The sequence below is a fragment of the Alosa alosa genome, chromosome 10, assembly GCF_017589495.1.
Source record: "Alosa alosa isolate M-15738 ecotype Scorff River chromosome 10, AALO_Geno_1.1, whole genome shotgun sequence".
In the NCBI taxonomy this organism is placed as follows: Eukaryota; Metazoa; Chordata; class Actinopteri; order Clupeiformes; family Clupeidae; genus Alosa; species Alosa alosa.
In genome coordinates this window covers 30,147,397-30,164,896 of record NC_063198.1, presented here as the reverse complement: position 1 = coordinate 30,164,896, position 17,500 = coordinate 30,147,397, and positions in this window count along the sequence as shown.

Sequence of the window (17,500 nt, the reverse complement as noted above, 5' to 3'; positions counted from 1 at the left end):
GGACCCTTCAGTGTGGGGGTGGTGGGGTGGGGTGGGGCTAGAGAGCTACTTCAGCAAACAGCAGAGACCGTCAGTCTGGGTTTCATCAATGAAAAAAATGACATACACGCAGTCAAATAGAACATTCAAACACACACCACACACACATACGCTCACATACTCAATCACACACACACCACCACACACACCACACACACACACACACACACACACATACACAATCACACACACACACACACACACACACACACACACACACACAGAGACACACACAGACTAACATACAAACACACATAACCATTCTGTGCTGGGGTTGAGTTCGCCCTTTGCTAAGACGTGTCATTTCCTCTGCCTGATGACGTGTCACTTCCTTTGCCTGGACATCACCATCTCCTTCTGTGTCCTTTACTCCTTCAAGGAGCGTCCAGCCCTCTCTTCTCACAGAGGATAAAATCTCTCCTCTCTTCTCATCACTCTTTTCATCCTTTCTTTTTCTCTTGCCATTATGTCCTTCCCTTCTCCATCATCCTCTCTTTCTCTTCTCTCTCCTCTGATTCTGTTGTTTTCCTCTCCTCCTCTCCCTTCTCTCCTCTCTCTTCTCTCCTGTCTCCTGACCACGTGACGGGCTTGAAGTGTGACAGTGCGGCCGATGTGCAGACTTTTTCCATTAGACAGATAAATCTCTTCGTCTCCCTCTCTCTCTTTTTTATAAATCTCTCTGTCTCCCTCTCTTTTTGACTCCTGCCCGTCCATTTGCCGTCTGGCGCACTTGAAAGTCATTATTAACCTCGGTACAAGGGCTCGCCGCAATCTGGCCCAGAAGCCGAGTCGCGCTTATCGCGCCAGTTTACCGCCACCGCCGTATAATTCATCAAGTGAAGGAGCGCCGCGCCGAAAGAAACACTGCGACACTGACCTCCGCTCACCTCCATATGGCCACAGCTGTCCCCTACCACGGCCGTGTGTGTGTGTGTGTTTGTATGTGAGAGAGAGGAGAGAGAGAGAGAGACTATAGCAAGTTTATGTAAGTGCAACTGTGTCTTTGTGGTGTGTTAGTATGAGAAAAAAACGTGTTTGTGTGTGTGTGTGTGTGTGTGTGTGTGTGTGTGTGTGTGTGTATGTGAGGACCATTTCATTTGAGTACATTGAAACTGAAGAGCCAAATCAAATCTAAACTCCAGCCAGTGACTTTAACCCCTGAGCAATGTCCATTCATTTGGCTATGAATGACGTGTCTACACACACATCTAGTGGTCACACACACAAACACACACACACACACACACACACACACACACACAGACAGACACAAGCACTGAAACGCATGCTCATACAGTACATACTTACACACAACCATACACACACACACACACACACAATTCTCTCAGCTCCTCCATATTGTCATACACACGCACACACACACGTACATACACACACACACACACACAGCCAAGCAAAAGGACACCATCAGTCCTTGGAGCTTAGTGAAAAATATCAGAGGCCCGGGGTCGGGGGTCAAGCCAATCCCAGCAGCATCGGAAAGCAACGCTGAAAGATTATAATGTGTGTGTGTGTGTGTGTGTGTGTGTGTCGGAGAGCAACGCTGAAAGGGAAGTAGAGACGAGTTGTGTGTTATTGTTTCTTGGTCACAATGGCGGTGATGATAATGGCCTTCATTTTCACACTGGCATTCTGAGTACCCAAGGCCACTTGGCAAAAGTCAGGAAAGTTGAGTCCACCTAAAGGAAAGCTACTTTTTAATAACACACCTTTCTCCACTCTGCCGATCACCTGTGGAGGAGTCATTGCACCGAGCTCTCCTGGATGCAGATGTGTGTGTGTTGTTTTGGAGCGAGTGCAGATGTGTGTGTGTATTGAGTTAGAGAGAGTGCAGATGTGTGTGTGTGTGTGTGTTGTGTTGGAGAGAGTGCAGATGTGTGTGTGTGTGTGTGTACTGTGTCGGAGAGAGTGGAGGAGAACATGGGATAGATGCCGAAGAACAGCTTCAACTGACTGCAGTGTTAGAGTTCCCAGGCAAAGCACATGCACAGATTCACAGTAGGACACACTGTATATGTTGAATAATGAGCTCATCTGTGTGTGTGTGTTTCTGCATATCTGTCTACCTATCTGTGTGTGTATCTGTGGGTCTGTGTGTGCGTACTGTACATGCATGTGTGTGTGTGTGTGTGTGTGTGTGCATTTATTTAGTTGTGTGTGTGTGTGTGTGTGTGATTGTGTGTGTGTGTACAATTATTTATTTATTGATCTATTGAGGTCTGTGTGTGTGTGTGTGTGTGTGTGTGTGTGTGCAGACTCCATCTCCCTCTCAGATTGAGTTTATCTGCTGGCAGACAGCTGGTGTACTGTCCCATTGTCACCCGTGTCGGACGCTTTCGCTGCAAAGCCGACTTGATTTCCTCGTCCTACAGCTTCAGATCATATCACCAGTACGACTCAATAACACAACACATGGCCTTCACAGAGAAAAAAGCAAGACACACACACACACACACACACAAAAACACATTCTCTCTCTCGCTCTCTCTGACACACACAAACATACACACACACACACACACACACACACACACACACAGCATTGAAATTCTAGCAATATCTGTGATCTTAAAGGACCATCTGTTGAAACAGTAGACACTGAAATTGTGTTTGTTCCATGAGAGCGGAAGTGAGATGGCTGAGATTAAAACATCAGTGCAGGTTAAAGTGAGCTGGCTTTCCGCTATAAAATATGGTGGTCAGTCACACCTACCACATGATGGGGTGTGTGTGTGTGCAGAAATATGTTGTGGGTCCAAAGTAAGTGTGAAAATTAGCAATTTTTTAAAATCCTCTTCCTTTTCTTATGTCCATCTGGCCATTTCACCCTTTGAACAGGAAGATTCCTCAGGCACACACACACATGTATGAATGCACATTTAAATACACACTAGTGTTCATTTTTCCACCTATTTTTAATTTAGTCTTAGTCTTAGTCTTGTGACGAAATGTCCTTTTTAGTCTTTGTCATATTTAGTCATTCAAATATCATTTTTGTTAATCAAGTTTTAGTCGACTAAAAGTCTCGTCATTTTAGTCTAGTTTTAGTCAAAAGAAAACTAAAAGTATCTTAGTCTTAGTCAGTTTTAGTCAACACATTTTAGTCTTTTTTTTATAACAAATTATTTCTGATTACCATTTGAGTCAAATAGTGTTTCACACATCTCAATTTCCCAACAATATTGTGTGTCCACAGGGCTACTCGTCTGTTATAATTACTCATTCTGATTTTTTGTCAGTCAGTATGTTTACATGCACAGGTAAGTCGAGCTACAGTTATAGCTCGGCTGGGATTTGACCATAGACAGTGAAAGATTTGACTGGACAACTGTCATATTCGTAGACCAGTGTTTCTCAAAGTGTGGTCCGGGGATCACTGGTGGTCCGCAAGCTATCCCAAGTGGTCCGCGAGCAGACGTGGTAAAATATAATATAGATGAGTTGTTTGCAATACTGAACCAACTTGTATGTAAAAACAGTTCTCCAACACTGTAAGATATGCCAGTTTAAATCATACAGTATGAATCCACACAATAAGCAAAGTGCAAAGACAATAAGCAAGGTGGTTCAGTGAGTAAGCCTATTGTGTAGACTAATTATAGGCTACTGTTGTAGTAGGTCTAATCTTTTTTTTAGTTAGTTAAGTGGTCCTGAAACTGAAAAAGTTTGTTGAGAAACACTGTCGTAGGGCCAAAGTATTAATGTTTTACTCCGCCGCTAGGGTGGCGATATGTAAACACAGCACATTCCCCAAACAGACTCTCCATCTTAGCCATAGCTAACTTGCTAGCTTAACTTTCCATTTTAGCTTACTTGCTAGCAAACTTTGAATCATCAGTCTAACTAGTTAAATAGTTGACATTACATGATGAACATTTTCGTATGGACATTCTGGGGGATGTTAATTTGTATGAGAGAAGCTTCAACTTCTGGGTATGTAGCATTGTGGCATAAAGCTTAGGTAGTTATCTTGCTAACTCTGGCAGAAATCTCCAGTGTTCTTGTTCCATGTAGTTTCGTGTTGCAGCCACAGGGTTGCAGCAACAGCACGTAGACTAGCCTACAGGAAAGCTGCTATGTATGAACTCATTCGAATATTTTGAAACGTAACAGCTAGATATTCTGTCTTCTCATTTTGTAGACTAACATGAAGGGAGATTTTATCTTAGTTTTTATTTCATGCAAAACATTTTAGTCTTGTCTTTTTTCACAACAATAATGCATCTTAAGATAGTCTTAGTCAGTGTTTCAGGACATTACTGCCGCCTGGCCATTGTCTCGCCTTAGTCATGAAAAAAAGGTCGCTGATCTAACATATTTCCTCGCCTCGCCTGACCTAAATTAACACTAATACACACACACACACACACACACAGTACCACACACAATACCACACACACAATACACAGTACCACACAGAATACACAGTACCACACACAACACACAGTACCCCCACACACAACACACAGTACCCACACACACAACCAGTGGCGGTTCTAGGATTTTTCTGAGACAGGGGCCATAAAGGGGCCACATCATACACTGAGGGGCCAAGAACCGGTCAACATCCATACACAGAAAATCTCTTGTTCAGTAAGGCAGAGGCACGTTGCCTACGTGATATGCAGGACTATACGCTGTATACCCAAAGTCCTTTTTAGGCAAGTCCTCCACTCAAGGCCATATTGCAACGCTTTTTGGACACTCATCGGGCATCCTATTCGGCAGAAATATGCGTGCGCAAGGCTTCACGACACCAATCTTGCTCCAGCGGCAAGTTCACAACACATGATTGGCACGATATCTTCACAACACACCATATGATTGGCTCAATGTATTCACATCACACCACATGATTGGCTCAATGTATTCACATGTTGACGTTTTGCCGAGGAAGGGGTGGGATATGTGTAGACAACGCCATTGGCGTTACAAACTAGCCCCATGCATTTCTATGGAGGATTTTTTTCAGTGCTGTGTCTCCTCATTAGAAAGTCTCTGGTATACCCACTTAAAAAGCATCACCATCTCAGTATACCCACTTAAAACAGACAAGGATAGGTATTAATATTTGGGGTTCATCACAGTATACCCACTACAGCTAACTAGACTACACCACAGCAGTAAGGTGCATACATTTCACCAGTCTTACCTTGTTCAAATACTTGAATGCTAAATGCTAAAAACAAAAAGCCAATACAATTCTTAACAATTTTCCCATTTATTTATAATGTGCATTGAAAACACAATATAAAACTAAAATATAATAGACACTTCAGTGGAAATACATTGCTATTTTAAACAGAAATCATACATCATCATACACACATTTTTCGTTAAATTAAACAAGTTTTACTTTAACTGTTTCCCCTTTTGTTGATAAGAGAAACCACTTTCACTGCCAGTTTGCGTACATTTCAACAACTATTTTTACAATGGTCTTATTTGGAATGGTCTTTGAAGCCACCGTCTTGCTTCCAGTTAGAAAAGCCTGATTCTGATTTGAAGACTGACGATAGGTCAATAGGTTGAAAGCGAAAATTACGGAAGGGGTAGCAAAACACTAAAGATGGAATATTCCTACCATTTGAAGTCTTTGTATCCGAAGTCATTGAGTGGCCTCTTCCTATTTCCGTGCTGCAACTTGCGGAATACCAGTTTAGGAGAGGTTGCACAGAACCATCTGCTCTAGAATGGGAAATGTCTGGAGAGAAGAAAATGAAACAAGTTTGAGTAACTTAATTGTTATTAACTTGCATAACCCACTGTCAACCTGGCGTTTCTAAAATGAATGACAAAATATGCTCACTGTAGTGGCAATAGGAAATAGCATCATACCATTAGGAGCAGCTATGCTTGGTGACTGGTGGTTCTGAAGACTGTGGGTTGAAGTCACCAGCTCCTGCGCCATCCCAGTCTGTAGGTGAAACACAAATGCGTGTTTCACAAAATCCATGCTTGTATTCAGCATGTCGTCTGGCAACTGTAAAACCAGTTATTATTATTTTAAATCATATAAAGCTTGAGTGAGTAGAACACTTAACCAATTTATCTCAATGAAACTCTCCTTGTCCTAACACTTTGAGACAGAATTCATGCGAAGCCCATGAACCAAATAAACTCAGAATAGTGGTTAATAACTTTGCAATGATAGCTCAAATTAACTACAAAAACGTAGCGTTAGCTATTAGGCATGTATTCTAATGTTCATGTTAGCAGCTGCCAAACTTTTTCCTCAAGGTTATTTACATTTGGTAAGGCGCACTAGCGCATGTAATATTATTCATTTCGGACCCCAAACAAACAGGATGTCCATTTCTCTGCATTTCATATAACACCATTTCAAACACTTCATACATTACCTTTCCATACATGAAATCTATCAGCATGCTAACAAACAATCAAACCTTAACTCAAGTAATAACGTTAATTTAATGTTAACAGTTCACTGACAAAGTCAGTTAACAGTTCACTGCAAGCTTGCTGCTGCTTCGTAATTTAATTGACAAACTTAACCCTCTAGGCGCCACTGTCGAGTTTACTCGACAAGATGCGGTACTGAATAAAACGGCCGATTTAGTCAAATAGGGTTTCATATTTCGTTCGACATCCACTCCACTAGGTGGCAGACATGTGATACGTCATCCCCGAGTCCGAAAAAGGTCATGGTTTAAACAAAACTTTTGAGCTACAGCGCATTGAATCAGTGCGTGCAATACCGGAGCTAGTGTGCGTGTGAGCCACTTAGTCAGAGCGATATTGTCAACGCATTAGCGATATTTGCATTAGATTATCGTCTAATGGCATCAAAAAGTTTACCTGAAATGAAGTGTTGGGTCTTCTATTCGCGGACCCTGATTCTGAAGGGGAATATCTGCCTTCAGGAAATGACGGTGATTCGTTTAGTGAGGCTTCAGATGCGTCCCTGCCTTCAATGATGCAGCTGGACAAAGTGAGAGTTTACTCCATAGTTTAGCTTACACCAAGCACAAACGTTGAATCGTTTGCCCAATGTCACTGGTGGGAATAATGTTTCACGGGTTCGGAGTGTTCATCGGGAAGTTAGCAGGGTGTTAGTGGTGTGGCGAACAAGGCTGGAGGTAGCCTAATAGCGCTAGCTTCTGTCTTTGCCTCTCCCACAATCAAGCGACAGTAACGTGGTGGAGCCTTTGTCTAATGCGACTGGGTATGTTAGGCCCAGGTCGAAGTGCTCATAGGAGAGTTAGGGGAAACGTGAGTGGCAGTGTGGGGAGTCGCAATGAGAATGACAGTAGGCCTAGTCCGAGCCATGCAAATTCTCTCCACTTTCGGCGCTAGGTAGATCTGGCCATGCTGCTCGCATGGTGGAGGTGGTGACACGCTCTCTCCCTCTCCCTCTCCCACACACACACACACACACATTAGGTCATGCATAGTCTATCACAAGATGATGGGAATGCCGGCCCTGTATGGATAGGGATAGGGAGTCATTATCTCTACAGCAAAAGGCCTGCTACATAAAAAAAAAAAAAATGTCAGCCATTTATTAGTAATGATTTACACTGTTGATTTGCTATCTATTTCCCTGATCATTTAGGACATACACTATGTGTTCCTTTTTGTGTGTTCATGTCCTTGTGATGTGTGTGTCTTTGTCAGCTAAAAAAAAAACATCAACAAAACAACAAAAAAGAAAAAAATACTAACATTGTCTCTTGTCTTGTCTCGTCATCTCACTCCTGATCTGTACCTTGCCATGGCAAATGAGCTTTTGAACTAAACAGGTCTTGTCTACTTGTGTTTGTGTGTCATCTGAATAATCTATATGTGCCCCATACATGGAATCAGAGTGCCTACTGTATGTAGTAAATGGAAAATCTCTACAGCAAAAGGCCAGTCTACCGCTACATGCATTTGGTTTGTTTCGGCCATTTATTAGTAATGATTTACACAGTTTGTTCACTACTTACTATTTACCTGAGCATTCAGTATTGTGCAATATAGCATACAGAAGGTGAGGGACATTTTGGGGGGAAAGAAGTGGTGCATTTTATCATTCAAACATGCGACTTTTCATGAAAATTCTATAATCCAAGATGGCCGCCACCATATGACGTCATAATATGCAAATTAGATATAAACATTTAATCTCTACATAAACTTTGGGTCATCCTTAATATTTCTCTAATTTACAGAAAGTCTCTATCTCTTATCACTTTTAAGATATAGCCTTTTGAAATGAAGATGTCAAAATTGATCGTTTCGGAAAAAAACCTCTGGCGCCTAAAGGGTTAACATATTGTGACAGCAACAAATAAACGTCCCTTTCACATAATGATGATAACCAACATAGAGATTTGTGACTCACCAAGAAACTTCTGTGGAGGATGAAACGCTGCCATCGGTTCTTCACGTTAGAATTCTAGCTGATACTTTCGTTAGCCAAATGTATCGATTCTGAACGTTAGCTGATACTTCCGTGAGCCAAATGTATCGTTTCTTCACATTAGCAGAGACATTTCTGGTTAGCCAAATGTATTGTTTCTTTTACAGTTCACTGCTTGCTTTAGCTTTCAAGCTTCATAGGTGCATTACTGCCACCAGTTGTTTGGGAATGGAATTGCCTCTGATCGTCGTTCACAACAAGTTTTACACTTATTGATGATTGACGGTACAGGGGCCAGTCAGGGGCCAATGAGATTTCAGATGGGGCCCGGGCCCCTGTGGCCCTGCCCCTAGAACCGCCCCTGCACACAACACCACACACAGTCCCCTATATACCATATAGTCCCCACAACACACACAGTACCCTATATACCATATAGTCACCACACCACACACAATCCCCCTATATACCATATAGTCCCCATACCACACACAGTCCCCTATATACCATATAGTCCTCAAACCACACACAGTCCCCTATATACCACATAGTCCCCATACCACACACAGTACCCTATATATCATATAGTCCCCACAACATACACAGTCCCCATATACCATATAGTCATCACAACACACACAGTCTCCATATACCATATAGTCCCCACAACACACACAGTCCCCATATACCATATAGTCACCACACCACACACAGTCCCCATGTACCATTCAGTCTCACACAGAACAATAATTCCCACACACTTCTCATATCTGTTTCCTTATTATAAAGAAGTCTCTGTGCAGAGTAGGTGGAATGTGTTGAACATGTGTGTGTGTGCTGACTGACTCACGTCGTGTGTGTGTGTGTGTGTGTGTGTGTGTGTGTGTGTGTGTGTGTGTGTGTGCACTGACTGACTCACGTCTAGTGCTCACATGAAATCCACATGGATCTGAGAGCCTCAGCTGCTTTCACTACTGATGAAAAAACAGGGGGGATGCAATCCATACACATACACACACCTACACACACACACACATACACACCTAAGTCCCTTTTAAAGACCCACTTCTTTTCACTTGCCTTTGATTAGTGTCTCATTTTTATGTGCCACTGCATAGTGTCCCCTGGCTCTCTTTGTATATATTCTCTCTTGTTTTACATTATTTTATCTCCTTCAGTCATTGTCTTGTTGCACTTTTCATTTTTTTCCCCCTTCTGCCTTAGGTCATTCTTCTGTTTATTGCACTTAGCACTTCATTGTGAAGCACTTTGGTGCGGCTCAGCCATCTGTAAATGTGCTATAGAAATAAAATTGACTTGACTTGACATACACCACATGCATACATTCATATGCATACCCATGTACACACACACCTACTGTATGCACGCACACACTCCCTACCTGTCTGTCTCACACACACACACACACACAGACACACACACACACACACACATACACTCCCCCTCTCTTTCCCTCGGTCTCTCTGTCTCACACACACACACACAGGTCGGATGCTAACATATTGGGCAGAAGGCTACCGGATCTCCTTGGAGTGGCGCCTGAGGTCAGTAAATCTCAGCGTAGTTTTTATTAGGGCCCATTCATCACAGGGAGAAATGAGTCCCATTCATGTCTCTGAGCCCAACTCGCTTTCCAGAGGCAGGAAACAGGATCAGGAGACAGACAGACACAAGCACTACGATCAGGAGACAGACAATCACAAGCGCTATGATCAGGAGACAGACACAAACGCTATGATCAGGGGACAGACATTCACAAGCGCTATGATCAGGGGACAGACACAAACACTATGATCAGGGGACAGACACAAACGCTATGATCAGGGGACCAACACAAGCACTACGATCAGGAGACAGACACAAACGCTACGATCAGGAGACAGACAAACACAAGCGCTACGATCAGGAGACAGACAGACACAAGCGCTACGATCAGGAGACAGACAGACACAAGCGCTTCGATCAGGGGACAGACAGACACAAGCGCTATGATCAAGAGACAGACACAGACACTATGATTAGGGGACAGACAGACACAAGCGCTACGATCAGGAGACAGACACAAACGCTATGATCAGGGGACAGACACAAGCACTACGATCAGGGGACCAACACAAGCACTACGATCACACAAGCACCAGTGTTGTGCCTGAACGCGTTCATTGAACGATAGTTCATGAACTCATTCATATTTTGGGCGAACGTGAACTGAACATAGTGTATTACTGCCTGATGAATGTTACTGTGAACTCTATCATTCTAGTGTCTGTGAATGGCACACTCTCTCAGTTTAACTTCGTTCCAGGCAAAGACCCGGCTAAAGCACACGTAAACAGGCCTTAATATCACCCAATCTGGCCACACCAGCCACCAGTGTGGCACCACCGCATGCATCATCAAAACAAAAAGCAGCATAGAGGCCACGGACAAAGCGGTAAGGAGGCGTCATAATCATTTAAAAGAGTTTTATAACAAGGTTGGTGAGGATGGGAAAAAATCGTACATTTCTGTGTAGTAGGCAGTAGGAAGGCACCTAACCCCTCACTGCTCCCTGAGCGCCGCTGTTGTTGCAGGCAGCTCATTGCGCCGGGATTAGTGTGTGCTTCACCTCACTGTGTGTTCACTGTGTGCTGAGTGTGTTTTATTTCACGGATTGGGATAAATGCAGAAACTAAATTTCCCTCACAGGATCAAAAGAGTATATATACTTATACTTATACTATATTGTCGGAGACCTGCAGAATTTGAGTAAAGTGGAGCCCAAAATATATAGAAAAAAAGAACTATGAACTAGTTCCTTTTTGGAACTGAATTTAGTTCAACATTTTGAATTATGAACTATGAACTGAACTAGTTCATTTTAAAAATTGTGAACTGAACTTTGAACTAGTTTATGTATAATGTGAACTTTCCCAACACTGACAAGCACTACGATCAGGGGACAGCCTATGGGAGTCTTTAGGAGCCTTTAGGAGTCTTTAGGAGCCCATAGGAACTACGGCTGCTCAATTATGGCAAAAATCATAATAACGATTATTTTGGTCCAAATTTTAATCACAATTATCGATTAACGATTATTAGATATATATACTTAAGTCTTCTACTTATTCATAATAGCACATAGCCTATGCATACCCTGATTACATACTGTGGCTTTTTTTCAAATTAAATCCAGTGTCATGTTTTCTGATGATCTGATAAAAATGCCCTTTTCTTTAGAATTCTACTTGTGTCGTGTGGATGCTTGTCCACATCTCTGCTTGCGTCTGCAGCAGCATAAAGGAGCTTATCCCTTTCTCCTCTACTACATCTTTTCTTGCCTCTCTGCTTTGCCCTTTCTCCTCTACTACATCTTTTCTTGCCTCTCTGCTTTGCCCTTTCTCCTCTACTACATCTTTTCTTGCCTCTCTGCTTCACCTGCCAAAGCAGCACTGGTTGAAACCACTGGTTGATAGCTGGATAGCGAATATTTAAATGAATCACGCTGGTCGGTGTTTAGTTTCCCCATGTGTTTTCTAAGTTTGCAACTTGTAACCGATGTTTTCTCGTTTGGGTCTTGGAAAATACGTTTCATAATCCATTGAGACTGAAGTGTTCATGATGTAATAGTAACATTCTCGTTTGCCTGATGGTATCTACTTGCACTAGTAGAAGTAGCCTACTTGCCTACAAAGTAGTCTCCGGTTCTGCTCCCACCTACTTGAATGCCCTCATACAGACGCTACCTCCAGACCGCTGCGCTCATCAGACGAACGACATCTAGCTCTACCACCGGTACGCTCAGGCCAATCCAAACTTTTCTCATCTGTTGTTCCTTGTTGGTGGAACACACTGCCAGTTCCTACAAGGGCAGGGACATCCCTCTCCGTTTTCAAAAAACTCCTGAAGACCCAGCTCTTTAGAGAACATCTCCTCTCATAGCAACACTTACAACAAGTCTTGCTGATCCTAGCACTCACCAGCCGTTATAAACTCACACGTAACTGTAAAAACAGCACTCACTGATGCACTTATTCTTACTGTACTCTAATGTTTTTAAATTGTCCAAAAATGTTTGAGAATTGCTCTAAAACTTAAACTGTTTACCATGTTGTTAGTCGCTTTGGCTAAAAATGTGTCAGCCAAATGTAATGTAATGTAATGTAATGTAAAGTAAGCTATTGACAAGCTGTAATGTGCTGATTTAAAAAAAACAGGCGTGGTCTAACATTGGATTAGCCGTCTTGCCATAAATTCTCTGAGTAGTTTGGACGCTTCGATTGACAGTGATAATAACAAACTTAGCAGAGAATGCGATAGTTACAATTTCAGCGGTTCATGACGCTACCTATTAGTGAACCGACTGCACAAGAACACACACACACAACCCACAACTGCTTGAGTGGCCTGTGCACAGAGGAGAATTGATTAATGTGAACTTCAGCTTTAGTAGCGTTACAGTGGAATAGAAGTCTTTAGGAACCTTTAGTGTTGTTTAGGAGCGTGTGAGAGTGTGTGTCATCACTGATCTGTCCCCCACAGGTCATCCTCTCGCTGCGTCAGTGCTGGAGGAGCTCTCACTGCAGGTACACAGTGCTGGGCTATTTTAGAATATGCACCTGCATTCCCCATCAGGCTGAAATGAGGAAGAGAAGAGATGTCTGAAACCAGCAGCAGGTGAGTTCTTGATCCCTCTCCACACACACACACATGCACACACGCGCACACGCACACGCACACGCACGCAGGCACATAGGCACACACACACACACACACACACACACACACACACACACACACAGTTAGTCCCTGATCCCTCTCCATGGGCTGGAGTGTCATCTGCGCCTCAATATCTATTTTCCCCAAAGCGCTGCCGTTTGGTTTACCCTGAATGACCCTCATGTCAGGAAAACAAATGATCTGAGATACGGAGAGTGAGCGGGATTCATGAATGTGTGATTTTCTTGCTTTCTCATTCTCTCTCTCTCTCCTCTCTCTCTCTCTCTCTCTCTCTCTTTCTCATTCTCTCTCTCTTCTCTCTCTCTCTCTCTCTCTCTCTCTCACACACACACACACACACAGCACAAATGGCTCCAATTTAGCCAACATTCATGCAATCTGACATGTATACAAAATACAGGGCATTAAAGATTTCTCTGACATGCATTGTTTTTCCACATGGACAAATTCGATTACAGTTGCAGCCTCTCCTGCTTAGGGGATACTCCTCTGAACATGGGAAGGAGAGAGAGAGGGAGGGGGAGGGAGAGAGAGGTAGAGAGAGAGAGAGAGGGAGGGAGAGATGGAGGGAAAGAGAGAAGGAGGGAGAGAGAGAGGGATGGACAGACATCGAAAGAGAAATGGATGGAGTGATGGATGATTCAGAGAGAGAAAACAAAAAGATGAATAGATGAGGTAACTGGAGGGAGAGAGGGATGGATAGAGAGAGAGAGAAGGAGGGAGAAAGGGATAGATAAAGAGATAGAAGGAGGGAGAGAGGGATAGATAGAGAAATAGAGATAGAGAGAAATAGAGAAAAAAGGAGAAAAAAAACTAAGCCTTTGCACGCACTGTGACCTAAGGAGGTTGAAGATAACATACACCAGCATTGTCCTACATATTTTTCTCTGAGAAAAAAACCTACTTGAGATTTAGAGAACAGAAATCATTTATTTGTATTATTAGATGAAACATCTAAAATGAGAGGAGCAGGCATTAGACCTCCTTAAGCATCTTCTAGAGCACATGTGGACATGTGTCACAAAATAAAAGGGAAACATAATTAAAAATGGACAAAGGGCTTATGTGTTCCTGCTTCCCACCTTAGTCTGAAGTGATAAGCAATTGTGTTACCTTCATTTATTTCCCCTTCATTGTTGGCGATTTCATTAGTCTTGTTTTTTATTATTCATGTGTTATTTTTAGTATACTTATAATGAACTGATAATACACTTATATGGACATTACACTGTTATTCCAGTAATATTATTGTTATTGTAATCTGTGTCTGTATATGTGTTGACAACACAAGAATTCTCCGCCTTAGAAACTGACATGGACAGATGAAGAGAGAATAGAGAGATGAGAGAGGCAGGTGGAAGAAAAGAGAGAGAGAGAGAGAGAGAGAGAGAGAGAGAGAGGGACTAAGAGAAGCATATAGAGAGATTGGTGGAGGGTGACAGAGAGAGAGATGACCAAAGAGAAAGAGAGTGACAGAGAGATAAAGAGAGAGAGAAAGAGAGATACAGAGAGAGCAATAGAGAGAGAAAGAGATTGAGAAAGAAGGAAAGAGAGAGTGATATATAGAGAGTGTGTAGACACGATTTTTTTCTTTACCGGTGTCGTTAAAGGTGTGAAAGCGGTAAGAGAAAATTCACCCGGCGGTTTCGTGTAGACGTACCCTCAGAGAGAGCCAGAGAGAGAGAGAGAGAGAGAGAGATTTCAGTTGCCCTCAAACAAAAGCTGGCACAGCAGGTGGCAGAGAAAAGCTCTCTGCAGCAGCACCTCATGCGCTGACCTTGATAAAGAGAAGAAAAAAACACTCACCGTCAGGAAACAAATAGCTCCATAGAGATTATAATAACACCCGCACACACAAACAAACAAACACACACACACACACACACTCGTGCACAGTGATGCTCCAGCAAGATATTGGATGTTATTGTCAACACAATAAAGCAGTCTTGTCTTGGTGCCGCAATCTAACATCTGTCAATACATCCTACCTGCACCCCACCTCTCTCTCTCAGACACACACACACACACACACACACACTGCTTCTCAAATCAGAGATATGAACGCATATAAGAAAAGACCCTGTACACGACCTCACATTCCCTCCTCCTCTTTCTTTTCTCACCCTTCCGTCTCACTCTCTCTTTTCTTCTCCCCCTCTCTATACACTCCATCTCTCTCTCTCTCTCTCTCTCTCTCTCTCTCTCTCTTGACACTTGCGGTGCAGAGCAGAGTATGGGGGAGAGAAAAGGTGTGTGAGATGGATAGTCAAAAGAGGGAGAATGTCAACTGTCAGTCAGTCAGAGTCTGACAGGGGAATCAGCAGAAGCCATCAAACACGGGTCCAAGAAATACAAGAGAAAAAAGAGGGAGAGAGAGAGAGAGAGAGAGAAAGGGAGGGGGAAACATTGTGGCTTAAAAGAGAGCAAGGGCGTAGGTTTGGTCTGAGCTTTGGTGGGGACACACTAACCCCCCCACCACCACCACCACCACCAAACTCAACTCTTTCACCAGCCACTATAGATATATACAATTATTAAAATGTGCTACTGTCCAACTTGATCTAACTATACTGTGTAGCCTACATAATCTGATTTTAATATGTATAGATATGTAGACTATATTTAACATTTAACATTTATTTTCTATTTGGTCTGTTATGAAATCATTGACCCATTTAAGCACATCTCAGTTTTAAGAACCTTAAATACATGCACGCTTAGCATTTTGTGAAAAGAAATCATTAAGGCTACATTGACAAACTCTTAACCATGAGCTGCCTGTATATTCTCTGATTCTAATATTTACAGATATCTAGGCGATGTAAGCACAGCTCAGTTTTAAGAAATGCTTAAAAGCCGAAAGACCATGTTGAATTTTGCTACAATTTATTTCAAAACCGGATTACTCTGGAACAGCTAACTATACCGCGAGAATGCATTATACCTTTGTGTTTTCGGTAAGGTCTGCTGTTTATTCTGATATATGGTTTGTCATGTGTTGTGTGAAGAGTGTGTAGGCCTACGATATTCCACGAGGTGAAGAATGGATGTGGAGATGGGCGCAGAGAATAATTATTACATCTCGAAGTCTATTTAAACGAAAACTGTTTATCACAGCAAATAGTGGCTAGCTAGCACCGTTTAAAAGCTGAGAAAGGCTCTTTCATGTGACACATGTGTGATGAGTAGCCTACTTCTCGAGGAGTTCAACAGAGAAGAATGGGTGAATTTGGGCGCACTTCATATGCCTTGTAGTGAAGTGAAGCTGAAGCACTGCATGCTGCGCCAGGAGACTGCGGCTCAGTGGTAGTTATTATAGGTAATTTCAAATCAGCGATTTCCCCTTATAGGCTACTGCACATTACAAGATCTGTGCGAGATGATCCGCAGCACTGAAGTGAGAAATGATTCAACTCTTTGTGTAGGCGATATGGCTTTTTTTTCCCATTTCAACCTGAATATTGGTGGGGACATTTCAGTCATAAATTTGACATTGGTGTGGACCCGTCCTTCGGTCCCCACGCAAATCGCCCTGAAAGAGAATTGCTGTATTCTGGTTGCCTGCTGTTACCTGCTTAGTTGTGTGTCGTATGAGAGGCAGCTTCTGACAAAATTACTGGAACACACACACACACACACACACACACACAAACACACATACAGTACACACACACACACACACACACACACACACACACACACACACACATACTAACTACTAACAAACAAAACAAACAAACATATTTTACTTTTTTTTTTTTTTAATGTTCCAATATTTCCATCCTATGCAGCCTCTCATAGAGCCAACACTTTTCAGACTCTTTCTCTTCTCTGGCAGAACCAACCTTCATGCTCCCCCTCTCTCTCTCCTCGCTCTCTCTCTCCTCTCTCTCTCTCCTCTCTCTAACTCTCTCCCCCTCTCTCTCTCCTCTCTCTCTCTCTCTCTCTCTCTCTCTCTCTCCTCTCTCTCTCCATCTCTCTCTATCTCTCATCGCTCTCTCTGTATCTCTCTCTCCTCTCTCTATCTCTCTCTCTCACTCCTCTCTCTATCTCTCTAACTCTCTCTCTCCTTCTCTCTATCTCTCTCCCTCTATTTCTATATATCAATTCAATTCAAGGTAGCACACACACACATACACACACACACACACACACACACACACACACACACACACTTTTCTTTCTCTCTCTCTAATTACAGTATACTATATCTGTGAAACAACTCTCCATTTGTGCTTTACCTTTAACGACTTGTTTTCACACGTATGTGACTGTTTCAGTGGTTTGGTGTGTTTAAGAGGTATAGTGTAAGTGGCCAGTATATAAGCGAGTTGT